General features: G+C 41.5%; 1 protein-coding gene across 5 annotated transcripts in view; it reads right to left on the bottom strand.

Annotated features, from left to right (window-relative positions):
* LOC136536627 (transcription factor LRL3-like) overlaps positions 1-18,644 on the bottom strand; it is a 172,086-nt gene extending 153,442 nt beyond the window's left edge. Inside the window, exons 1-6 of one of the 5 annotated variants that reach the window (XR_010779092.1) lie at positions 18,507-18,644; positions 18,370-18,415; positions 18,004-18,112; positions 17,818-17,867; positions 17,641-17,697; positions 15,274-16,363 (exon numbers count right to left, since the gene is read on the bottom strand). The gene's annotated coding sequence lies outside the window, so the exon portion shown is untranslated. Of the gene's footprint in view, positions 11,030-11,128; positions 12,234-13,284; positions 13,343-13,412; positions 16,364-17,640; positions 17,698-17,817; positions 17,868-18,003; positions 18,113-18,369; positions 18,416-18,506 lie in introns of those variants that run through there. The other 4 variants (XR_010779095.1, XR_010779094.1, XR_010779096.1 and 1 more) reach the window with 4 other exon arrangements.
* Positions 18,645-20,341: the final 1,697 nt, after the last annotated feature.

Below are 20,341 nucleotides of genomic sequence, written 5' to 3'. Positions count from 1 at the left end.
CATTCCGAAGAAGAAGCTACTTGGGAATCCAAAGATTACTTGTTAGAAAAGTTTTCGGAGTTTCTTGCGTCAATATAGAGTAATGTTAGTTGAGCTCGGTCGTTACAAATTGTGTTTTGTAAAGGAACCTCAGTTGTTTTATGGATAAGTTTTGGATGTTTTTGGACTAACACATTTCCTTTTCCTTTACTTACCCTATGACTTTGAATCTCGGGGCGAGATTTCTTTTAGGGGGAAGGATTGTAACACCTCGGGTGTTTAAATACTAAAACATGCCATGTCATCATATGCATAGCACATCATTCATGTGTTAGTGAAAATTTTGATATGCATACACTAAAACAAGTTTACCTTTATGTTATATGTGTTGACTTGTATGGCTTGAATTGAGTTAAAAATTCTTTGTATTGGATTGAATTTCCGAAAACCCTGATTTTCAGTATTTAAATTCTACCTTGAAAACCCATTTCAAAATCTAAGCACATTTTGGGGTTAAGCCTAAAAGCAAAAGTTGAAATTTTTTGTGTGACCTCTCTGTGATGAATACTATTTATGAAAAATATGAAATGTTGATTTTCAGTATTTTTTGAATGTGAAAAAAATTACTCAATTAATTAATAAATGGGTTTCCATGATTTTTCTAGGCTTAATTAATCATCCAAAAATTATGAAAATTGTTTTTCCACTTAGTTATTATGTGATGAACATTTACAAAAATTTTGAGCTCAATTGGAACAAGTTGATTTATTTCATAATTTTGAATTAAATAATTAATTCATAAAAGCAAATAGTAACATTTAATGATTTATGTTTTGTTTGAATTTTTGGATTGAGTGATAACGTTGGGTCATTAGTTGGTAATGATCCTTGGCAATTGAAATAAGTGTTATGAAAAAGGTTTAGTTAGTCTTGACTTGTAACTGTACCGCGATGAAAAGTTGTATTCAAGCTGTTAATTTTGCATTCACCATCGAGCATCATGTTTTGTATCCCGCATCATGTTAAACATGGCATTGTTACTACGTGTAGTGAACGAAGGTGAACACGTGGTAGTTAATCAAGTTGCGGAGGAGGATAATCCGTCAGTTGAGGTCAGATCTGTTAATTGTGGAACGTCTTAGGAACCTGACTTTTCCATGAACCATGGCAAGCCCCGGATGTATTTAAACCTACCTTGTATTTTACAAATGTTTATCGCTTTCGCTTTTATTTACTGCATTAAGTGATTAGAAGTCAAGTGGAAACCTTATTGGTGCATTACCAACTTTGTTTTTCCATATCTACCTTGTTGCCAGTTTTACTTCGTAAATGCCTAGTTATGCTTAGCCATGCTTAGATAGATAAAAGTTAGGTGATTACCTGTCACCCGTGAGTTTTAAATGGGTCTTTGGTTACGTTTGGTTACTTGTGTTATCATGAGTTATGAGCATGTGAAGTAAGAAATCTAGACCGGGCGACTCGGTGTGTGAGAGCCACAAGATATAGAGGTATTGTGAGCGGCTTCTTTCCGCCTGTGTCGATTAAGATCTGTCCATTGTTAAATTGCCTGAGGTGAGACTCTGTAGTACTAACCACATACTCCGATAAGCCTTAACTCGGCTATTCTATTACGAGAATGGCTACTCACGCACTGGGAGTGGATAGATGGCGGGAATAGCGTGTACCCACATGGCATTGAGCTGGATTGGTGGAGTACTATATTCTCGGGTGGCGTGGACCTGTTCTTATTTTAGAGGATCTGAGGATAGGTTGGTATATGTAGGTCGGGGACCTGCATATGTCGTGTGGTCTGGAATCCCTAGCTGGGTTTTAATCGATTCGAATCGTCGTTGCTCCTCGGTTATGGAGACTTAACTCACTGTTCATCATCGTAGTTAATAACTGAAACTTGAGTAAGGTTTGAGAAAGTGTTGGTTATGAAGTTTCATGATCTCATTATGGATTATGTCAGCTTTGTATATGATCTCTTCAAAGATAAAAATGTTGATATAAAGAATTTTGTTAAAGAGCTTTTACGCAAAAGAACTTTGACTATTGCTAAAGCCATTCCTTGAATCCCTGAGCCTGTATTCCTGAGTCTTCTTAGTTTTTATTCCGGTTAAGTCTTGTTGAGTACTTTTGTACTCAGGGTTCGTTGACCCTTGTTGTAGGTGAGCCTCATGAGTAGGTCTGTTTTGGACCGTGCTACATGACTGTCGTTCAGGTCGATGACGATAAGTGAATGTATGATCCTTGGGCAGGATACTTATATTGTGTGTTTGTATTATGTTACTAATGCCACTCCTGTTTTCGGTGATATCCATAGGACCATTTTGACGAAAAGAAGAAAGAGAAAACAAAATGGGCTCAAGGCAAAGGTGATATCCATAGGACCATTTTGTTTTCGGTGATCGAGACAATATAGAGTATGATCACATTTAGGATAGATGGTCGTACTATTAAGAGGGGAGCTCTTATCGGACAACTCGATCATCTAGTGCCATTAGGTGTTGGAAAACTTGCATATGCATTTTAGGCCTAGTGCACAATCGGTGAGAAAGTGATTAACATTTGAAAAATGATTTTGAAAATGCTAACACACTTGCACTTTATGGTGAAACACTTGGAGTGTTAGCATATTTGTAAAGGTGGTGAAAAAGGTGAAGAAAAGGAGGCAAAACTTGGCTCGGGGTCCTACCACGGGGCACCGCCACCCCATGCCCGGTGCATCGCCACCCCTGTGGTGGTGACTCTGGACCGAGGTTCGAAGGTTAGCCCATGAAGGGCTTGAGGCCACCTCGCGTCAAATAGAGCTAGGGGAGAAAACTCAGATGAGCCCCAATAGCCCTCGTTCAATCCGCTTTGAAGCGGACTGGGTCATCTCGACCTTCTCGTTCAATCCTGACCGTAAGCCATGCCCACATAATCTCCATTGAGGGGAGGCCAGTGAGCCACCTAAGTTGATCTCCAGAATGGCTCAGGCATCTACCGGGAGGAGGGTTAAGTAGCAGTAGAATGCCACATGAGGGCTGTGCCGACCCTGTTATGAACGACGGACCCAGATTCCACTTGGACATACCCGTTATTAAGCTCACCAAGCACGTCACTCGAGCCATCAAGGCAAGCAATGTTCGCTCAACCTCTCTGGTTGCGGAAACCACGGACGGGGTAACACACGAAACTATGTCGACCCCTCGACCTCGCTCAATGCATGGGTAGGCGCTCCGCCTCTCCCGACCCCTCAGCTGCGCCTGACACCTCGGGTAGGCGCTCCGCCTCGCCCGACACCTCGACCGTGCCCTGACACCTCGGGTAGGTGCTCCGCCTCGCCTGACCCCTCGGCTACGCCCCGACATCTTGGGTAGGCGCTCTACCATGCCCCGCGATCGGTCACGTCCGACACTTGGGTTGGCACTCCGCCTCGCCTGACCCCTCGGCCATGCCCAACACTTGGGTAGGCGCTCCGCCTCGCCCGACCCCTTGGTCGCGCCCTACGCTTGGGTTCGCGCTCCACCTCGCCCAACGGCGACCCACGATCTTACACCCACTGAGCACGCACATGAAACAAGTATAAACAACCCCTTCATGACTTCACAGAAGTCCCAAAAGGGCTTAGGGGCTCTTGTCGAGTACATAAACCCGGGATCCCTAATGGACCCGCTTCCCTGCAAAAAACTCGGCCCAGCAGATGCGTTGTGACAACGCGCGCCTCGCGGGCTGGCCTAGATACATAATGACACGCTAGGGCAACGATCTGGTCTCCGACTAGAAGGCCTGGCCAAGGTGGGGACACAGTCTGACTCCGACCAGGGATACGCCGGACCTCTGCTCATGATTCTTCCCCGACCGACATGGTCCGGCCCAACTAGGAACGACCGACCGGGGACGCCCACTCAGTGAGGGCCCAGGGATCAGACAAAGTAGATAAGGTAAGACGCTAAAGTCAACTGCAATACCAAGGATTGTACCCTGCCATGCCCTGCGCACCTTCAGGACAGTGCCACCAGGCCATGCCAGACGGGCACTATGCAACCTTCCAGGAGTGTTAGAGGACAAACAGTATTGTAGGCGCCGACGTTTGCTGTACTAGGAGAACATGGTAGAGCCTGCCACATGCGTCTGACATAAACAGTATTGTGGGTGCCAACGACTGTCTCGTACCCGACGGTGTGGGCAACAAGACAAGATAGCACACGTATCCATTCTCTCTTTCTCTGACTTGTAAGGACATCCCCTTCAACTATAAAAGGGGATACGCTCTCTCCTCTCTAGAGGACATTCTCTTGGCTCTCGAAAGAAAAGAGGTTGGACGTTCTCTGTGGCTATTCTGACTCTGGCTCTCTGGCTCTCCTTAAGACAGAGAACTCGAATAGCTCAATAGCTCTAGAACTCTAAAGCTACATAGAGCATACGCTCCAATACTTAGCGCACGTTAGAGCCTATAGCAAACTTTGAGCACCTGGGCTCAGGAATGAAGTCACCGACCGACCGAAATTGGACGTAGGGCATGTTGCCTGAACCAGTATAAATCCTGTGTCATTAAGTGCTAGGCCACATCCGATCACAACGCACGACAAAACTACAAATATTTACTTGTTGGTCACTTTTCACACCGACACCGATCTTAAAGACAAGAGAAAATGGTGAACAATAAAAAAGACACATGTACCCACTACGCTAGAACAGACGATCACTGTCGAACTATCACTATTGGTTGCTTTAGAACCCGCAGCTGGTTCATAGCTTCAATTGACAGTGATAGCACAACCGAGAGTGATAGGTGGAGTACCGGTTCGTGGCTTCTACGAGCAGTGAAGGCATGGTACTATCAATGTCGGTTGAGCTACAAACCGCCAGTGATAGTCTATTTTGAAAAAAAAAATCATAACTTTTTATATGAGGTCGGATTAAGATAAACTTTATATCAAAATCACATACTTCAAAGACATCTAAAACTTTGTAGTTGATAATTTTTTAATTTCAGATGATTCACATGTCTAAATATTCAATATAAGTTCTCAGATCGGATTTGAGATGTCAACAATATCGAAAAAGACAAAGCCAATATCGAAGTTGTAGTACTTGACGAGATCTACAACTTTCCGGTAAGTAACTTTTTCATTTGAGATTATTTAGAGTGTCAAATATACAATATAAGATTTGAAATTATGTAGTTAAAAGAACAACATTAGTTATATAGTCACAGGTGTCGCGTAGTTTAGCTGGTTTGGACATTCAGGAGAATGTGAACATTGAGGTTCCAGCTAGTATGGACGTTCAGGAGAATGCGAACATTGAGGTTCTAGGTTTGAGTCCTGGAAACACATATTTTTTTTCTTTTTATCACCTAGCTAGGATTTCGACCTGGCAGTGATTATGAAATCTGGCGTGCTTCCTTATTATTTATTCTCAAGAAAATTCCTTCAATGCCATCTAAAACTATACCGGTCCCTTTATTGCCACTTATCCCTTCCTCTCCAACTCCTCAGCCAACGAAAAAGCAAACCGAGGGTCTGGACAGCCGTTCCTTCTATACCCTTCTAGTGTGTTCTCATGTTTGAATGTACATTTTCGTTTAAAAGTAATACATGTTGGTTGTATTAAAAAAATCCATTTATTGCCATCTAAATTTATTGGTTTCCTTTGTTGTCATTAGTTTATAATTTGTATTCCCCTATACACCATTGCACACTAGAGTTTGATTCTAATGGCGTTAAAACATCCCTGGGCAGCCACATCTGCCCCTCTTGTCTCACTCCCAAATCGATACCCACCATAGCTCTCTTCCCATCATAGGGATGTGTGCATCATCTGTCCCTGCAAGCCATGGAGTTGTGTGTCTGCCCAAATCGACGAGTGTGTCTGCTCCTACTACCTCCATCCATCTTGTGCCGAGTTGGCCCCTTGCCCGAGCCGAGCGAGTGCGGTCGGCGAGCGTGTGGACGAGTAGTGCATGGTGGGCTGGTGGCGGCGAGCGCGAGGGAGGCAAGGCAGGCATACAATCCCCTGCATGCATATCCACGGATCCACCACATACAACGCTAACTAGTCTTCAGCATGCATGCATGAACAGATGCGCTGCTGCATGTTTATCAGCGTTTGTAATTAGCGACTATCATTTGGAAAGGGGCTCCTCTTCTTCCTCTCATTCCCTTCTTTTCTTCTTCTGCTTCTCTTTTTTCTTCTAAACTAAACCCATGGCCAAAATCAAACTTGGAAAGGGCGACAGATTAAGGTACTATTATCTATTGTGCGTGCCTGGAAACCCTCTCATTTTTATTATGTGGCCATAGCCATGTAGGAGAACTTTATCAAGCAAAATTAAAGGTAGCGATTTTCATTAGTGGTGTGGCGGTTTATATTAGTAGTAATTTGGTGTGACAGTTTTACGCGGATCGAATCCGTTTAATTCCTCCATCTGATGTGTGTACTGGAATCTCGTGCAGATGGTGCTGCAGGAGCTAGTAGCAAGCAATGATGGATCGCTGTGATGCGATGCATGACATGATGCCTGAGAGTGACATTCCACACATTAGGCAATGCTAGGGTAAAGGCACGTTGCTAGTGTTTTGCCGAAATGGGCCGACGCCGTCGCCGGCTTCCGCGTCCTTGCATTGGCTCGATCATCGATCGGCTCCGTCCTACAGGCTACAGCGCTCAATTTCGTTTCAAAACACACCACGTCATTATCGTTTTAGATTAAATGGAAGAAATGAGAACATCAGTCATTAGGCTTCTTAAAAAAAGGAAAGGGCACATATTCTTCATATCATGCCATCATCCATGGAATATATTCTTGATGTGACACGATCAAATCCAATCCAACTGACAAAAACTATCATATCATCAGATAAAAAGTAATCAACGTACATTGCCCCATTCCGCTTACCCCATATTCGGCTTGTTTGACTTATTTTTTCAGTCGGAACAATGTTTTTCTCTCACAACAATTCAGACAGGACAGTGTTTTTTAACCAAGATTCAGCAAGCCGAACGTGACCAATTATATCAAAGATCTTTTTTCGTATGTATAGTTTAACAATACAAAGCTCGGACGATAATTGGTGACTACCGATCCAAACTCCCCTAAAGCTCACACGACTGTGGTTAAAAAAGAACTACTTAGCGACCGTTTGGACCAGTGATGAGACTGAGAGCAAGAAATGAAAAAAAAAAGATTTTGAGGTCTGGAAAACACCGCGTGGCAAGTATAAAGACCGCAACTGACTTTTACTATTTCCTTTAATAATCAAATACGTTTACCCGTTCTCAAGTTAGGGAGTACAAGATTTTGTGCGTTCCATGGTTAGAACCGAAAGTAATTATTTTTCCTTTTTTTATTAACATCTGCATGTGATGTAAGTTACTTTTCTCATGCTATGCTTTAATATAATTTCGTGATGTATCCTCTTTAACTTTTGCGCTAGTAAAAATAGGCACTAACTAGCCCTCAACCTTAATTTGAGACCTACTCTCAAAAAGACAAGCCAAGAGATTAGCCAAAAAGTTTTGCCAAAATGGTTACTACGCCGGCTTCCGGGAAGTTTCCTTGGCTCAAATCCATCCTGCTTAATTAATTTCATTTCGAGAACAATTACCAAAACTACACCGCATCATGCATGCATCCAGCAGGGTCCGGTTCCGTAGCAGCCAGTCATCATGCGAGCGCGCGCGATGCACATGCATGCATGTGTAGGGTGGGAGCATCTTTTTTTTTACCTTGTCACAGGCCGGGAGGTTTTCTATACTCGATGAAGAAGAAATTTATGATAGGAGAAACCGGTTTCTAAACTTTGGAGGAGCTGATGGCACTATGGGTATATATGCAATGGGTGCTGGGGCGGACACAGCGGTGGGGCGGGGGGGGGGGGGGGGGGGGGGGGCTCAAGCCCCCCTACCCATTTCGCAGCAGGGGAACTCCTGTAGAGCCTCCATGAATTTTTAGGCAAAATTCTATAGTGTAGGGGTGCTGAGACTTAAGATCGAACAACAGTGTTGTTCAGCCCTCCCTAAAATATTTTTCTAGATCCGCCACTGAATGGGTGCTATACGTACACTGTTACAAAAAGTTCACCACCGTCAGGGATATTCTTGTTTTGCAGTAGTGGTTCCACCCAACCATAGTCACACTGTGAATGGCCACAAGTAACTTGGCTCAAGACTTGTGTCTAATTGAGTATGTCGGCGCATGCAAATGATGAACACGAAGACTAAAGACACTTTAGAGTGAATGTACGTTGTAGTCATGGGACAATCTAAGTTTCCTCGAACCATCAAACAGTCTTTACAAAGAACATATATAGATGGAGAAAAGTAAAATTCAGCTTGCTCACATCCAAAACCCTGCCTCCATTTCATTAATAACCAGCTTTCTACTGTTCCCTTCTCTTTTAGATAAGGGCTAACTCCATGCTAGCTTCCTGATCCGCTCCACCAACGATGGCTCAAGGATACAGTAGTGTAGTTTGTTGTGATGAATTTTCCTGAATTGAATTCAAGAAATGTACTCAGAAGTTATTTGTTAGAAGTTAAGAAAACAAGACTTTTATATAGATGGAATTCTGACCTGGTAAGCTTTCAATAGATTTCTCCACTTGTCCTGAGCCATGAAAAACAACATAAGAGTATGATATTAGCCAATAGCATCCCCAGAAATATAATGGATTTACTTCATTGAGCATGTGTCGTTAATCTACTTTACCTTAAGATATATTTATACTGCTGTCCTAATTGACGTTTTGAAAAAATTCTGCTTCAACTTGGTCCATTGTCCAGCACCAAATTTAGAGACACCTTGTACCAACCTCTCCACTTCTTTAGCAGCCCACCGTCTGTTGTTTTTCCTACTGGTGTATTCTCTACTAACACGTCTTTCAAAGAACATCGGATCATGTCAAACATCCAAAACGTAGTCATAGAAATGTTGAATTTATTTCTTCCCTGATGGGTGATATAAACACAAAGAGGGTGCGACGAAAATATTAGACTTAATGTTTCAAGACAATCTTTGATGATAATCTCCTAGAACTAAAAAGAACAAAGCGTGGACATGTTTTGGTGCGATATTTGTTTTAGTTCGTCCGTCTGCCCACCCCGTGCGATACCCCGCGCGATAGAAAAAAGAAACTGCCATTCGTGCGATCCCCGCCTGCTTTGAAGGAAACAAATCGATCACCTGAGGCCACATGCATGAAAGAAAACAATAATCATGCATGGAATGAAACAATCATGCACGGAAGAAAACAATAATCATTTACTCTTTTTTCAAATAGTGGTCTTCATTTCGGAACCCTTCATGCAGTTTAATAATGGCTGGGGAACTAGGCTTGTGAGAACTTACTCTTAATTGGGTTGCGAGCTAGGGATGTAGCACTTCAATGGGTGTCTTGGTTGAGTTCTACAATTGCCAAAAATTGATGGTGCTGATAAGATTGACAATCCTGTAACTCTGCAGTACCTTTCTTTTTTTTTCAAAAAAAAGAGGATAAATGCTACTTATGGTCGAATCAATGTTCTTTTTGTTGTTTTGATTTGATGCCCACAGCCCATAGCCCACATGTTAACACTTTTAGATGTGTTTGTAAAGAATCAAAAGGAGTTGGCCTAATGTCAATCTTTTTTGTCGTCTTTTTCATTCTTTATATTTATACTAGGTAGCGTGCCCGTGCGTTGCTACGGGATAACTAACAATTTATACTAAAAACACACAGATCACATAATAAGATAACAATACTGTAAAAATTGAATACCAACGTTAAAGTGATATTTAATCCAAAAAGCAAAGTTTATGAATTTAACAGTCACAAAGTGCGTGGCGTCGTAGGCTCACAAACTCTACTTTATAGACCTTTTTGTGATGCGGCTAAGATAATATTTTATATTGATAGGAAGAAATCTCCCATATCCATTTCTTTTATTGTAATCCATTTATCTGGACAATGTTTGAGGTGAGGGCATGGTTACAGTTTTTAGTAGCTTTGCGATATTGTCCGAAGTTATGAGATGATTGATATCTTGCAATGATCTTTTCATTAATTTAGTTTTCTATCTATGTTTAATTGTTTATTCAGTCTATTTTATAAGCACGTCAGTAGATAATGGATGACAAAATTCAAGCATCCATAATTTATCTCTTTGATTTTGAGCATAAGTTTTATTTTTATTTTTTAATTGATATATTGTCATTTTGTTTTTACCATAGCGTTAGCACGGACATGCATGAAAAACGAAGATGTCTTTACACTGCAGAAATCTTTCAAGAAGATCATGCATAGATTATTCTTGTATTGAATATTATATATATACAATCACTACTAGAATCTTGATGTTTTCTGTGTGTGCGAAAACACACAGAGAAATGCGAATACCGTCAGAAAAATATTTTTCTGACGGTGTACCCTCAGAAAAATACCCACAGAAATATAATGACAGAAAAATCAAATTTTTCTATGGGTTCACCGTTAGAAATAATTTTTCTATGGGTCTCACACGCACAGAAAAATGGTTTTCGCCCAGATTAAAACTAATTTTTCTGTGTGTTAATCCACACAGAAAAAAGAAATAAACGCACAGAAAAAAAATATTTTTCTATCGATCTAGGTGAACTCACAGAAAAATTCATTTCGCCCAGATTAAAAAAGAATATTTCTGTGTAGCCAGCCTCACAGAAAAAAGAGTTAAACGCACAAAAAAAATTATTTTAAAACAGTAGCAACATCATATTAAAATATATATTTCCCAAACAGTAATTTCTGTGCATGACAACAAGGTTTCATTCAAATAATACACAAATACAGTACTCGAAGGGACCTTGATGGGTGACCAGACAACCGATCAAGTATCAAGAGTACCAAAACAAGTATCACGCCCGATGTGGCTGGGCGACAAGCAAACTTCAAATGACCGACATCAAAGTTCTAAACCATCACGAGAGGACAACTAGGACACCATAATGAGCTTCACTACTATGGCGGCGGTAGCTGCTCCTGCTGCTGCTGCTGCGAGTGCGGCGACGGAAAGGTGGCAGTGGTAGGCATGGTCGGCGACACTCCTGCAGCGACAAAGAAGCAAGTGTTAGGACTAAGTTCTCTAGGTTAGGACTAGGTAACTCATAAAATCCAGTAAGGCGAAGAAAAACCTAAGTCAATACCGATCGAAGCTGAGCCTAATGTAGTGTATCCCTGAGAGTATGATGCTGGATAGGACGTCAGAGCTACACCTGCAAGAAAGGCGAGGTTTGAGTCAGAAAAGCATAATAAGGAAATTTAAGGAGTGAAACGCGCAAGGGACACAACTTGAGCAATAAATAACAAAGGAATACCTAGAGTCGCCGGCTAGAAGATCTGGTAGAGGTGTGCAGCAAAGCTGACCTATGACATCTTTGTTTTGACTACTATTTTTTCTTCATGTTTTTTCTCTAAAACTGCTATGGACTACCTTCCCCTTGATACCACAAAGGACATGACACATTCATTTGGAAAACAGAGATATAGACAGGTATACATCTAACAGTTCGTGGTTCTTCTAATTGTCAAGGTCACACACCTCAACTAGTGAAGTATCGACCCTAGGAACAATTAGGAAATTGTCATAACAACATGGAAGCAATTGAACAAAGTACAAATAAAAAACTTGCTAAAAACTCTGCTACACAGCAACCAAAGATTGACAACCAGCAAAGATTTTGGGAACACTGAATCAAACTGACAAATGACTGAGCAGCAGTTGTCTAAAGTTCGGTCACACCAAACAAGCTACTGTCGGATGGGTCACTGCTGAAAAACTGTTGTTCGGTCTCTCCTAGCAGCAAGCACGAGGAAAAGATCACGAATGAGCAGAGATTTCAAGTAAAATTTGCCAACTAGTTGCTGCAATTACTGGACGGTGACCTTTTCCATGTAAGAAAATTTAATCCACATTTTCAATTGTGCTACTAGACAAACAAAAGCATGCAAGCCACAAATTAAATATTCAGAACTAAAAATTTAATACAGGCAGAGTAGTGAATGAGCAATCTCTGAACTTATTGTTCTCACGCCGCAGTAATAGAAACATATTAGGAACATTGAGGCTAGTTGTACTCTATTCGCTTTACACAATTATAATAACCTTCAGTCATACTACTACACTAAAGAGTATCTCAATTCCAGGATCTAAGTAAGAAGGAACTTGGCGACATACCTCTGTCTCTTCCTGGCTCATTCCCTCTTTGCATTCATGATCAAGAAGGGCATAAAGGTAACTAGAACCTGAACCTGTAATTTAGAGATAACATAAATAAGTGTCAGAAACAATATTTCTCAAGCAAAGCAAGTTTTTTTTCATAACAAGATTTAGAGTATGAACACTCAGAGATCATGTACAACTCAAATAGTAAGTGATTTAATTACTAGATCACTAGCCATAGCACAAAAGGTATGTCACAGCAAAGAGAATAATGGAAGTAGTATTGAAATATTGACTTGGAAGAAGGGAACAAAATGCTAGTGCTGCGAATGATTCTGGTGACTGGGGAGGCTGGGGTAGTGGAGTTGGAGCTGCTGCAAAGCCAGCAGATCAAGATAATTCATGGGAAGTGCATGCTAAGGTGTAGGACAATCTTACATGTCACTTTCATCTTCCTTAAGCATAACAGGGTATGTCTGTTTTTTTTATCAACAATGGCATACAAAAAAAGGACTAACATCAAGCCAAATAACCAATAGTAGTATATACATTAATAAACACAGGAAAAAAAGTATAATCGTATACATAAGAAATTTGGTTCACAATAGATGATTACCTAGGTTATCTTCAGTAATACAAAAAATGACTTATACTTTGGCTGCTCACTCAATTCTTTATACTAGTATCACAATAAAACAATCTAGACAAATGAGAGAAAAAACTAAAACATGGAGGAAATGATATCTCAGTCATGATTCATCACTTATACCAACCTCATCATCACCCGATTCACCACCTTCTATTGCATGGTTTATATCAGCACATCTATCATACACTAAGAAAAACACTAAAGACAGCTATGATACAAATCAGAGAGCATCCTAATGAAGTCAAATGTTGAGAGAATCACACTTTGAGGTGCTACGCCAATTAGCGATTTCAGCAGGATAGGCATGTAGACACATAAGCATAGTAGTATTGTCAATCTAACATACTCTTGCAAGTGAATAAAATAAGTTTCTAAATAGGCCATTTGACATTGCTAACCACCTTGCAAGTGAATCATACATATTCAAATCAGATTGTTATATGGTAATAAAATAAGCTCATATTTATCAAGTGCAAGCAGTCGGTTCTTACTACTGATTTTACAGTTGGGGTCATCAAAAGTTGAGAAATCAAGTGCCAATCTCAGACTCTGAAAAGGTTGGAACAATGTCAAGCCAATTTAAAATCAGTAAGGTATGCATTACTTAAAGTTCCAGTACCTCAACACAAGCTCAAGGTTGGAACATTGGCCTCAGATATCAGTTGCTCCTCGGTTGACCTTGAGCTTGGAGCATAAGAAACAAACAGAGTAAGAAACAAAGTTTCAATACCTCAACACAAGCTCAAGGTCATCAGTTCTTGGCATGCTTAATATGATATCATCATTGGCAAAGTAAGTGAGGCCTCAGCTTAACGATATGTTGGTACAATTTCCATATACTCAATCATAGGTGGCTGCCAAGGCAAAAAAAACAGATAGAAGAAAACTAAGATCATGTCCCATGGTTTGCTGACAGTCATGAGAATCATACAGAATGCACAAAAAATAAATTGCAGCCACCTCAGAGTTTATTTTTCATGTTGCATCATTGGCCTAATAGATATCAAGAGTTTGAACATCACAGTCATATCAAGAGATTGAACATCAGTGTCATAAATTCTAGATGCTTCAGCACAAAGAACCCTCACTAGAATCAGAGCTATGGACTTAAGCAAGACGCGGCTGCCACACCATAGGGTGCTCCTCCAGCGCCTAGGGTTAAGTAAACATCATCGACCAAGGAACTTTGCTCAGTTTGTAAATCGGACTAGGCATCATCATGTGCAAAATCTAGGCAACAACACATGTGTACAACAAATAAGAGGTGCACATCACACAGATCTGAGGGCGGAACAAGACAAAAGCAAATGTAAACATCTAGATCAACAAAAATGTCGCCCAGATCTAAGTATCTAAGAACATGAACCCTAATATTAGTGGACGACAAACAAAATCCACAAATGATTCAACATAAATCACCGCACAGAGAGGGGCAGGAGATGGGGGTAGGTGAGATATACTGTCGGAGCACTGGAGGACCAACACGAATCCACCGGTGGAGGTTGACCGTATAGGTCAAGCGAGCTCGATGGGGAGGAAGAGGAGAGAGCGCACCAAACCAGAGGAGGAAGGAGAGGCGCGAAATGGGGGCAGTAACCCTAGCCCAGGCCCGAGGACGACAAGATCTCCCGCGCAAGATCTAGGGGCGGCGGTGGCCACCGCGATGTTGGAAGTGAGGAGGGGGAGGCAGATCTGGGGGCGGCGGGCGGCGAAGCTCCTTGGTGCGGCAGGAGGCAGATCTGGGGGCGGAGGCGCCGCCATCTGGCCTTGCACGAGCAGCCACCGCCATCTTCTAAGGGAAGGGAGGGGAGGAGTTGTAGTGGAGGAGGGGGTAGTGACCTCACCGGTGGAGGAGGGGGTGGCCGCTGTGACGGTGGAAGAGAGGAGGGGGATGGCCGCCGCGACGGTGGAAGAGAGGAGGGACTTTGGCATTTCACCCATCATCAAAAATGGGTTTCGTAGTTTTACCATCCCTCAAAGTGGTTTCGCTCGTTTGCCATTATGAAACTGGCGTAACCCGCTGAAATACATTTTGGATAGTTTTAATTCGTGGAAAAAAAAAGAAGGCACCTTCTTCCACTTCTACCTCTGCCTACTATTATCTCCATCAAAACGGATCGAACACAAAACGGATCAGCCCTCCCCTCCATCCCCGGCGGCATTTGCAGGCACCACCACGCCGCTCCCCTCCCGTGCCGGCGCTGGCCTTCTCCATGCCGCCCTGGGTCCGGAGATGGCCAAGCATCACATCCAGCACTCCAGTGAGTATAAATCAAAACCACTAGAGAACCAAACACAACTATTTTAAATGAAAAACACTGCAAAACCAGGGGGCGGCGTGGGGAAGGCCAGCGCAGGCACGGGAGGGGAGCGGCATGGTGGTGCCTGCTGATGCCACCGGAGATGGAGTGGAGGGCCGATCCATTTTTTTCGATCCGTTTTGACGGAGATAACAGTAGGTAGGGGTACAAGTGGAAGAAGGCGCCTTCTTCTTTTTTTCCATGAATTAAAACTATCCAAAATGTATTTTAGCGGGTTACACCAGTTTTATAATGGCAAACGAGCGAAACCACTTTAAGGGATGGTAAAACTGCAAAACCCGTTTTTGATGATGGGTGAAATGCCAAAGTCCCGAGAGAGGAGGGAGACAGGAGGGGGTGGCCGCTGCGAGACCTAGAGCGATGGGAGTGCGAGCGGGTGCGGGCGACGCGTTTGGGATAAGGATGGGCGGCCGCGTCTGGAGGTAGGTTTAGGGTTTTTTTTCTGTGTATATAGTTTTTCTGTGCATGTACGTAGTTTTTCTGTGAGTTTTGAAAAGACCGACAGAATAATGTAAATTTTTCTGTGTGTATTTACACGCATAGAAAAATCAAGCAATTTTTCTGTAGGTTTTCGAATATTTATGTCGGGATTTTTGAAATGCACAGAAAAATTACGAATTTTTCTGTGTGTACAGAGAAACACACACAGAAAAATGTAACACCCACAGAAGTATTCAAATTTTCAGTAGTGAATCACCTAAATATTCTAATTAAACTACAAAATTTTGAATTAGGATACGAGGTAAGACATGCAAACAGATATTTCAAAACTACCTATAGAGTCCAAAGAACTTAATAAATAAATCCTTCTGGAGGCAATGCAAATTTTCTCTAATCTTTCATTTGGTGTAGTTAGTGTTATCATAGTACCCGCATGTATTCATGGGAAATAAATCGTGGACAAAACGTGAACACTTTTTGGTGTGACATTCCAACATGGGTCCATCGTCCTGCCAATATCCTTGAAGCAGATCACATAAAGAATGAGAGTCCCTCTATAAGATTGCTCATAAGAGACTCAAACTTATATCTGATCATGGTAATATTGAATTGTTTTACATCAAAAACATCGACAATGATAAACGGGGACATATGTTTTAGTATGCATAGTGGAGGAAAACTCAACCTTGGCCTTCTTAGTAGCATTTCTGAGCCTTTACAGTGCTAACTTGTCCTTACTCATATAGTCAAGAGATGCACCATAAAATTATGCACCACTAAGAAAAGTGTCACCATTGGTTGCCTTGACCTGAAAATGTGTCGAAATTAAGAATTACAACACCTAATTCAACATCTTGGAATAGACACTCAAGTGGATAACTTATTCTACAATATATGTATGTGTGGAATAGTCCTAAAGCCATACATATTTATACGATGAGTATAACATACTTTGTTTTAAAATTTTATGAAAGATTTTTTAAGACACGCAGTATTATCCATATGACAGGCACTAATATTTATATATATACTTGAACCTGTGTGCACAGAATTATATGGAGATGTAGCGGAATTTATTCATGAATTTATTGACGTATGAAAGAAATTAATATCAGAGAATTTTTTCTACCGATATAAAATATTATCTTAGTTATATCATGAAAAAATCTATACAATAGAGTTTGTGAGCCTGCGACGTCGCGCTCTCCGTGACTGTGTTAATTTCATGAACTTTGCTTTTGAATTAAATGTCACTTTAACGTCGGTATTTAATTTAACAGTATTGTTATCTTATCGTACGATCTGTGTGTTTTTAGTATAAAAAATTTAATTGTCCCGTAGCAAAGCATGAGCATGCTACCTAGTAACCAAATAAGGCCTTGTTTAGTTTCAAAAAGTTTTCCCAAAAAATACTACAGTAGCCATCACATCGAATCTTACGATACGTGCATGGAGCATTAAATGTAGACGAAAAAAACTAATTGCACAGTTTGGTTGGAAATCGCGAGACGAACGTTTTGAGCCTAATTAGTCCATGATTGAATATTAATTGCTAAATAAAAACGAGAGTGCTACGGTAACTAAATTCCCAAATCTGCCGTGTGGCCAGGCAAAGGCAGGAAGCGGAGCGCCTCCATGCTGCGTCGCTCTGGACACGGACGTGGGTGGGCACCGCCTCCGACCTTGCCATCGGCAATTCCGCATCGTGCAGCATCGTCGCTGCTGCAGCCTAGCAGCAGGCGTACTTTGTTTCCAATCTCAATGGATCATGCCAGCGGGACGCTGAGGCCTGGGGCCACGGCATGTTGCCTTTGCTGAAACACCTCAATGGTGGAGAAGTAGACTGGGCTAGGGCAGTTTGGTCATCTTTTGTATAGAGCTGACACACACGCACCGACTTCTACAACTGTGACTGAGAGTCAGAGACTAATGGAATCCGCTAAAATGCATGGCAGACAGGAGACGGGAAAACCTAAAACAGCTGTGGTGACAAGGAAACGCTAAATTTTCAATGGCATGCAAAGGACAAGTATAATAAGTTTCAATGGTATATATATAAGGATTTTCTCGTAAACATGTGCCTACCCATGGAGACGTCCTTCTCTCCCGAGTCCCTCATCGGCCACTTCTCCTACGTTCCGTCTGCCATGAAGAGATTGACGACCGTCAATTGTATGTGAAAAGTGTTCTTGTGCAAAAATCTACCAGGTCTTTAAAATTAAACATCTCAATATCAGATTGACAAATTCCATAACAGCATACCTGACGATGGGCATTTGTGTCCAGCGAAGGAGATGGACGACGAAAATCACCTGCAGAGGGAAAAAGATCTATAAATGTCCTTCCAAGCCATAGATAATGCCATATTAACGGCATGTGTAGGACGAGAACCCTTGGGAATTGACAGTAACAGCTAAACATGCATCGTACATATATACCTAGGAGTACCTGATAAGCAATCATTTAGGTTTGATTCATCTCGGGGCCCTTCCAGAATTTGTAGGATCCACATCATCCACAGGTCATCCTCCTCGTCGTGTGCTCGATAATTATCCATCTGTAAGAAAACATATATAACGTCAAGAAACTTTAGAAGAAGATGGTTATCTATTCTCACGAATTGGAGGTTGTTCTACCAGGATATATGTATTATTACTACAGCAGATGGATCTTATTATTGGACTGCTGGAGATCAAGGTGTCCCAAACTGAAAAGACGATTCTGGACCCTGATTTCGTGTAGGAATGTTTTTCAGAGTTTGAGAGATACTACTACTGCTCTGGGATAAGAAACTGAACTGCAGATCCTCGTTACCTGTAGTCCGCCGAGAAAGCCCGCCTGCTGCTCCGTCCGAAACGCTCTGTCCGGGAAGAAACCATGGAGAGAACGAAATCGATCAGACACAAGTAGCATCACGGTGAGTAAATCTGAAAGGTGCCAGAAGTGCCTACCAGCGTTGTGGTGACTGGTGAGGAGTCGGGAGGAGCGAGAAGAGAGCCGAGACGGAGAAAGAGAGCGCAGGAGGAGACTGACGAAAGGAGGCGCGGTGGAATGGACGTGGACCAAGAAAGAAAGGAGGTTAAGGATTAGGGTGGCCTATTGAGCTGAAAAGAAAGCATGAGAGAGAGAGAGAGAGACTGACGAAAGGAGGCGCGGTGGAATGGACGTGGACCAAGAAAGAAAGGAGGTTAAGGAGGAGTCCAACGAGGTTAGGGTGGCCTATTGAGCTGAAAAGAAAGCATGCTATTATGGAGAGAGAGAGAGAGAGAGAGAGAGAGAGAGAGAGAGAGAGAGAGAGAGAGAGAGAGAGAGAGAGAGAGAGAGAGAGAGAGAGAGAGAGAGAGTACAGGAAGCCGGACTTGAGCTTCAGTCCTGCGGCTGAGTTGAGATAGTGGGTGACTTCCGGGGAGGACAATGTCCAATGATATCACTTTCCATTATGTATGGCAGACGTTCACCGATGTCACTTTTCATTACGTATAACAATAATACTAAAATTGTATTATATAAAGTAATTTTAAATAAAACTAATAATTGAAGTGACGCTTTGCTAATAAGTTAAAGGTGTAAAAAGAATTTAGCTTCTTTATAGGACATGACGTTTTAGTATCTTTTTCAACGATAGAACTGTGACTTGAGCCGAAAAATGTGTCTGACCGATTGTTTTGAGGGGTGGAATGATGAAATATAGCATGCACAATACAAATTAAGTCTTGAATATGTTTTGTTAATCGAATCTGATCGGACTAGGAAATGAATGAACTTCAAATTTGCTTAATTCTATTATGAGCAGGACATCTAACCATTTGAAAAGTGAGTTAAATTAAACGGTGATATCTCCGGGTGAGTACCATCTTCGAAGTTGTTATAAATTATGAGCAAGACTTCTTATCCATTCAAAATGAGTGATATCGAGGACCCACATATGTCATCTCATTTTTTTTAAAATGGCTTTAAACAACGAGTTATACGCCCTTTGCTTGCAGGAGTTGGAAAATGTTTCTATATCGTCTATTTAACTTAATTAATTAGATCATTCGGACTCCAAAAGCTGATGCGTACGTGCCCGGAACTCATGCAAAAATAATGCAAAAATATAGAATCTTTTTCCAAGATATCGCCGCAATGCAATAATGTAGAGAAGTTTTCCAAAAGATGGGAAAATTACGAATGCATTGTCCATCCAAGCCGAGCTGCTAGTTCGTCAGACTGAGCGCGAGGAAGGACGTTGTTGGGTGCGAGTGCGACCGGGTTTAGACAGTTATCACAAATGGGTGACCGCCTTTAGATAGTTATGACGGATGGTTCCCATCTACTCACTCCTCGAAAAAAAGGAAAAAGTCTCACTTCCAGAGGAGTCAGGTAATCTAAAGTTTGACCTAATATGTGAAAATATTAATTTATATGCATTCTTAATATATATCACAAGATTAGTTGAAATATATTTTCACAATAAACCTATTTGAAGATATAAATGTCGATACTATTTTCTATAAAAATCTAGTCAAAATTAGAATTGTTTGATTCCTCAGGAAATAAAAGTTATATTTTTTTGGTTGGAGAAATTATTGTTAGTGAGTACTCCCCCGTCCCATATCAAATGTCATTCTAGATCGATCAAAGCATGGGAATTAAAGAGGTGTGGTGCATAGAAAACATGAAGAAGAGATAAAGATGCATTGGAGAAGAGAAATATGCATTTAAAAGTGAGAGCGACACTTTTTGTGAGACAAAATTTAAATGCTAGAATGATACTCTTTATAGGATGGAGGGAGTACTAAAAATC

The sequence above is a fragment of the Miscanthus floridulus genome, chromosome 1 (assembly GCF_019320115.1).
Source record: "Miscanthus floridulus cultivar M001 chromosome 1, ASM1932011v1, whole genome shotgun sequence".
Lineage (NCBI taxonomy): Eukaryota > Viridiplantae > Streptophyta > Magnoliopsida > Poales > Poaceae > Miscanthus > Miscanthus floridulus.
Note: the sequence above shows the minus strand (reverse complement) of the source record. Positions and strands in the feature narration are given on the sequence as shown.